The sequence below is a fragment of the Capricornis sumatraensis genome, chromosome 18 (genome assembly GCF_032405125.1).
Source record: "Capricornis sumatraensis isolate serow.1 chromosome 18, serow.2, whole genome shotgun sequence".
Lineage (NCBI taxonomy): Eukaryota > Metazoa > Chordata > Mammalia > Artiodactyla > Bovidae > Capricornis > Capricornis sumatraensis.
Window position 1 is genome coordinate 11,747,621 of NC_091086.1, and position 6,832 is coordinate 11,754,452.

Genomic DNA, 6,832 nt, shown 5'->3' on the forward strand with positions numbered 1-6,832 from the left:
GCGGGTGATGGTCCATATGTAGACGCTTGTGGAGGCCGTCTGAGAATCACACAAGAATGCAAAGTAGCAAGTGCCGCTTCTGTCTGACTGAGCCACAGGCCTCCCAGTCCAGCCACCGTCAGGCCTCTGGCCCTGAGAATTCCTGGGGCAAACAGCTAGGTTCTCCAGGGGAGGCTGGCCTGGGCATCGGAAGTTCTGTTTGCATCTGTTTGAGCAGAGGGTGTCCGTGTTAATGCCTCCATTATGAAGTGTCAGATCATCCTGGGACCAAGTTATGAGAGATTGGCTGCACACCGCAGACTAGTGTGCTGAGTGGGTTCTGAGTTAGTGTGTGCACACAGTTTATATAGATCATCCTTAAACAGCTCCTGGCCCAGAAGCTGCTCATTGTAAGTTGTGCTCGCGTGTGTCTTATTTATAGTCAAATTAAAGCTGAGACTAAAGCACAGATGGGAAATTCCCACTCAGATTCCAGCTGTAAGTGCAGCAGATGGATGTGATCATTTTAGGATTGTCTTGTCTTAACGTTTTTCCTTACTCCTTCCCACTAATTGTCAACATCCTCTTCACGATATGTAAATGTGTGGGCTGTGCACTCCCTAAAATTCTGCCCTTGATACGTTATTCCTCTTGCCTCCTTCTGAAAATAAGGTTGAATTTGACCCAGTTTGAAACGCCTTCAACAGCATGTCTCTCAACCCCCATCAGCCAGCCTAACTTGTCCCCGTTGGGGCTGGCAGTGCGGGAGGCCGCGTCTCCATGTTCAACCAGGAGGGGGCAGTGCTCACATTTCATGCTTATGGTCTTGCTGTAGACTATTTCCATTCATCCAAATGAAATGTTCAGTTCAGTCGCTCAGTCGTGTCCAACTCTTTGCGACCCCATGAATCGCAGCACGCCAGGCCTCCCTGTCCGTCACCAACTCCCGGAGTTCACTCAGTTGCGTCCATCGAGTCAGTGATGCCATCCAGCCATCTCATCCTCTGTCGTCCCCTTCTCTTCCTGCCCCCAATCCCTCCCAGCATCAAAGTCTTCTCCAATGAGTCAACTCTTTGCATGAGGTAGCCAAAGTACTGGAGTTTCAGCTTTAGCATCATTCTTTCCAAAGAAATCCCAGGGTTGATTTCCTTCAGAATGGACTGGTTGGATCTTCTTGCATTATATATATATTTTTAAGCAAACATGCAAATGAACAAAGTTCACCTGTATAGTTTTTGGAAGACATTTCATGAATTACCTTAATTCACTTTTTGATTTTTAATTTTTTTTAATTAAAACATTTTCAACACCAAAAACATTTTGTATTGGGGTATAGCCGATTAGCAATGTTGTGATAGTTTCAGGTGAACAGCGAAAGGACTCAGCCATACATATACATGTACCCATTCTCCCCCAAACCCACCTCGCATCCAGGCTGGCACATATTGAGTAGTTCCATGTGCTACACAATAGGTCTTTGTTGGTTATCCATTTTAAACATAGCAGTGTGTACATGACGTTCCCAAAGTCCCTAATTATCCCTTCCCTCTGACAACCATAAGTTAAACAGCAAGGCAAGCTTTTATTTACTTTGCTGAGCCGATAGTCATGGTATTAAAGTATTAGAACAGTCTTCAAGGGATTGTTTATTCAGGTATTTACTGAACACCTACTTTGTCCCTGGCACTGTGTTAGGGATTTCCGGTGAGCAAAACAAAGAGTCCCTGCCATCTTGGGACTTATAGCGTGGGATTGCCAAAGAGGAGAGGTAAGGGAGGGGGACACATGAGGGGTATGGGGTTAACATACCAACTGCTGAGTATCAAGTAGGTGAACAAGGACATAGTGTAGAGCACAGAGTTATGGCCATTATCTTGTAATAAAATGGAGTATAGTCTGCAAAAATACTGAATCACTATGCTGTATACCTGAAAATATTATTGATACCTGAATACACTTCAATAAAAAAAAAAGTACTAGATAAGTTATTTATTGTGTTAGAAAATAAGTGTTTTGGGAAATGTGGCACTAGCTAATGGAGATTTGGAAAGGGAGGAGGGAGGGAAGGTTTGGAATATTAAGTAAGGGGGTCACAGTTGGCCTCACTGAGGAGGCAAGGTTTGAGCAGAGTGAACAGCTGGGGGAAGAAGGCACCGTTCAGGGACCATCTAGAGCAAAGGACTGCAGTAAGAGCATCTGTGACATTGTGATTTTTAATAAGATACAGAATGTATTTGAGTATATTCAATATATTGAATATCTTTGTCATGTTCCTGGCACAGAACTCCTAAAACCATAGGAATGTGTTCTGAAGGAGAGTGATAAAATTGTCCTTTGTTAGGTTCATAAGGTGACTTGGGAGAGCACTCAGGATGGGCTTGGTGACCAAGGGGACACAATCACATAATTAGAGGGTTGGAACGCTCAGCCCCGCCCCTGACCTGCAAGGATGGGAAAGGAGCCAGGGACTGAGTTCAGCCACCCATTGCCAGTGATGTAATCAACCATGACTATGTAATGAAGCCTCCACAAAACCAGAAGGATGGGATTCCGAGAGCCTCCAGGTCGGTGAGCATCTGGAGGGTGCGGGGACAGGTGCATTTTGGGAGAGTGGGGACACTCCACCTCGGGTACATCTAGGCCTTTGCGTCTCTTCCATCTGAAAGTTCCTGAGCTACTTCCTTTTATGATAAGCTGGTGCTGCTCTTGTGAATTAAGTGTTTCTCTGAGTTCTGTGAGCCACATTAACAAACTAATCAGACCCAAGGAGGAAGGGTTCATGGGAACCTCCCATCTACAGCCTGTTGGTCAGAAACAGGTGACAGACTGGACTTGTGGTTGGAGTCGAGGTGGGGGTGGTGGAATGGGGCCGCGAGGAGTCCCGGAGGACTTAATATGGGAGACCTGATGCTATTTCCAGGTGAAAAAAAGGTGAAAGTGTTAGTTGCTCAGTTGTGTCCGACTCTTTGCAACTCTGAACTGTAGCCCTCCAGGCTCCTCTGCCTATGAGATTCTCCAGGCAAGAATACTGGAGTGGGTAGCTGATGTTGGAGAATTGCTTGATCTGGCGGGAAAAAAACCAAAATTGGACCATGACTGGCAAATGTGGGGACTAGCAAGGAAGTCAGCATGGCTACAACAGAGAGTGAGAGGGACAGGAGTCAAAGGTGGTCAAAGAGACAGTGGGAGACTAAATCGTGACTGCTTTGTAGGTCATTGGAAGGACTGGCCTTGTGCTCTAAGGGACACGGGAGCCATCACGGGGCTTGGAGCAGGGGATTGGCTTCATATGACTTATGTGTCGATAACAAAATGAAAGGGATACTGAGAACTTCCCTGGCGGTCCAGTGGCTAAGACTCTGAGATCCCCATGCAAGGGGACCTTGGATCCCGGATCAGGGAACTAGATCCCACAGGCTGCAAATAACAGTTCACGTGCCACAACTGAAGACCCCACATGCTACAACCAAGAGTGAAGATCCGTGTGCTGCAACTGGGACCTTGCAACCAAATAAGTCTTAAATGTTTGTTTCTAAAAAAAAAAAGAAAAAAAAGTGAAGGGGACACGGGCAGGGCAGGGAGACCAGTTCGGTGGCCAACGGCGGCCACCCTGGGGGCAGGTGATAGTGGCTTGCACCTGGCCAACAGCAGTGGAGGTGGCAAGAGGTGGTCACATTCTGGAGGTATTTTGAAGGGAGAACCAACCCAGCTGGACAGGGTTTCCTGAAGGAATGGATATCATTTTTGAAAGGAGAGAAAAGAACTATGAGATTTTGGCCCTGAGTAACCAAAGGAGGAAGGCAGTCAGGAGCTGGGCTTTGGACACATTGAGATGTGTCAATGAAACCGTTTACCTCAGACTGGGACTTGAACACACATTCTGGAACTCGAACCCAGCCAAAACCCGCGGTACCTGGTTTCAGGGCCTAATAAAGCTCATGTTCTTGCTGTCTCATCATAGAAAGAATTCAGTGAGGGACAAAGTGATAGGTAAGAAGTGTAGTTATTCAGATTCGGAGAGAAGCACACTCCACAGCACCCTCCATCGCAGAGGGCGAGAGCGGCGGCAAAATGTGGGGTGGTCAGTTTCATAGGCTGGGCAACTTCATATGCTAATGAGTGGGAGGGTTATTCCAGCTATCCTGGGGAAGGGGTGGGGGTTTCCAGGGTTTGGGCCACGACCTGCGCCTTAGTCTTTGACAGTGCCGTGGTGTCATGGCGCCTCTGGGTGTGCCGCTTCACTGGCTGATTCAGGGTCAAGGTCTAGGCTCGCCTGCCATCTCGGTCCCATTCGGTTCTAATCCGTTTATGTTGGGCCTTGGACCAGGTCATTCTTTCAAAAGTTGTGCCCTACATAAGGACACCCAGGTCAAAGTGAGAGATGGCAGGTTTGGAAATCCTCCATTTGGAAGTCTCTGGCACACAGAATTTAAAGCCATGAGGTCAGATGAAATCACCCAGAGACCTAAGTATAGAAGAGAAGAAATAAGGATGAAGAGGAAAGAGGAGCCAGCAGACAGGGAGTGACGGAGACGGCCAGAGGCAGAGGAGGCGCTCTGCCAGTGAGATTTCTCGGAGTCTGCCTGTTCCTCTAATCCTCCAAGCAGGAGTTTTCCGACCCTCAAGAGTCTGCGTTTCCGTCATTGTCTCCATTGCTGTCGTCACGGTTGTGGTCAACATCATCCAAAGCATCTACTGTTTGCTGAGCTCCCTGTGTGTGTTAGGCACCCGAGGACTGCATAGGAACGGAGGCCCTGCCCTTCGGGACGGCACAGAATGACAGTGAAGCCGGTGTCCTGGGTGCTGGCTGGGGGGACCTGTGCAGGCAGAGGGCGTCCCTCTGGAAAAGACATGAAAGAGTTTGTTTCCCTCTTGAGCCATTGCTTTGTCTTTCTTTTTTCTGCAGACTTCTGTGACACGTCTCCTCAGCTCCCACTCGCCAGGCTCCTTCGATCTGTCTTTTATTTCGAAGAATTGATGCTTTTGAACTGTGGTTTTGGAGAAGACTCTTGAGAGTCCCTTGGACTGCAAGGAGATCCAACCAGTCCATCCTAAAGGAAATGAGTCCTGAATATTCATTGGAAGGACTGATGCGGAAGCTGAAACTCCAATACTTTGGCCACCTGATGCAAAGAACTGACTTATTGGAAAAGACCCTGATGCTGGGAAAGATCGAAGGTGGGAGGAGAAGGGGATGACAAAGGATGAAATGATTGGATGGCATCACCAACTCAATGGACATGAGTTTGAGTAAACTCAGGGAGTTGGTGATGGACAGGGAGGCAGTCCATGGGATCACAAAGAGTAGGACTCAACTGAGTGACTGAACTGAACTGAAACGATTGCCATCATTCTCTCCAAAACAAGCTCTGCTAAGGTCATCAGTTATCTCCAGGCTGCTGGTCTAAAGGCCTTCGCCCCGGCTACCTCCTCAGCGTTGGCCAGCGCTCCTTGCGTCTCCCCGGAGACCTCCCGCCTCTGTGACACACCCCTCTCTGTTTTCCTCTTGCCTCCTCGGCCACTCCTGCCTCCTGTTGCTTTATCTTCTATTCAGCCTAAAGTGCTGGCTTGGGTCTTCCTCACGCTCGTGCACTACCTCTTCTCAAAGGCAAGGCCATCCACCCATGTCCTCGCAGCTGCCACTGTCATCTAGAGGGGCATCATCAAGGATTCCGGAAACAGACTATGGCAAAGAACATGTCTGTGTATACAGCAGAAACTGAAGCAGCATTGCAACCAACTCCAACAAAACAAAACTTTAAAAATAGGGTAGCACAGGGCACTACACTCAGTATCCTGTGATTAAGCCATAACAGAAGGAATATGAAGAAGAATATATGTGTAACCGAGCCACTCGGCTGTACAGCAGAAATGAGCACATTGTAAATCAACTACACTTCAATAAAATTCATTTTTAAAACTTTCAATAAATAAGATTCAAAAGTAGAAAAAAGTTTTCAAAGCTTTATCTCCTCTCAGGTGAGCTCTGGACCCCGTCACCTTCATTCATACATCCCTGAGGTCCCCACCCTGGCCCAGCCCTGACCTCACCCTCCCAGCACAGCCTGGCTTTCTCCAGGCTTCCCTGTGTTCCTGACACCCTCCCACTTCCTCTTCCTTTTCCCATCAGCAAGCGCCTCTCCAGAACACCTCTTCCCACTAGCCCAGGAGATGGGACTTTAATTCAACAGGCACAAGTCCCCATGACTCTGAAAGTCTGCCTCCATCCGTTGTGTGCGTGAGTTTAGGGGGTCAAAAAGGCCCTGCTGGAGGCAGTCTGGCAGGGTGGCTCAATTTGGCAATGCTTCTAAGGAAAAAAGATGTTTTTGAAAAGATAGTAAGGTGTGAAATAAGCTCTGTTTTCTTCCTTGGCAGTGGTGGTCTCCCCTGGCGCCCGGCCTGAGGGTTTGTCCAAACTTGTGTTTCTTCCCTCAGCAAGGGGCAGAATAAAAATAGCTGGGGGCTAATCTAAGAGATACCAGGCAGGAGTCTCAGCCATGCTGTCGGGAATGAAGGGCTGCAGGCTGGGGTGAGGGGAGGCGGGTGTTGTCACCCCCTTCTCAGTACCCAGCAGCAAAGCCCCAGGGCTGCCGTGTAGGTCAGTACAGCACCGCGGGGGTGGTCAGAAGTGCCGCCTGGGTGAGCTGCCCTCTCCCTGGCAGCGGTTGCCCCTCTGTGGCTCCCTCCTCTCGAGCACAGGAACAGCCGACAGCGCTGACCTCTCTTAGGGGCACTGGGAGGATTAAAAGGCAAAACTCAGGCCAAGAGCTCACACCATAACCTCAATGGCCACTGCACCCACTCCCTTTTCCCTTTGAGACTGTATTTTGGGGGAAATGGCGCCTAGGCCAAG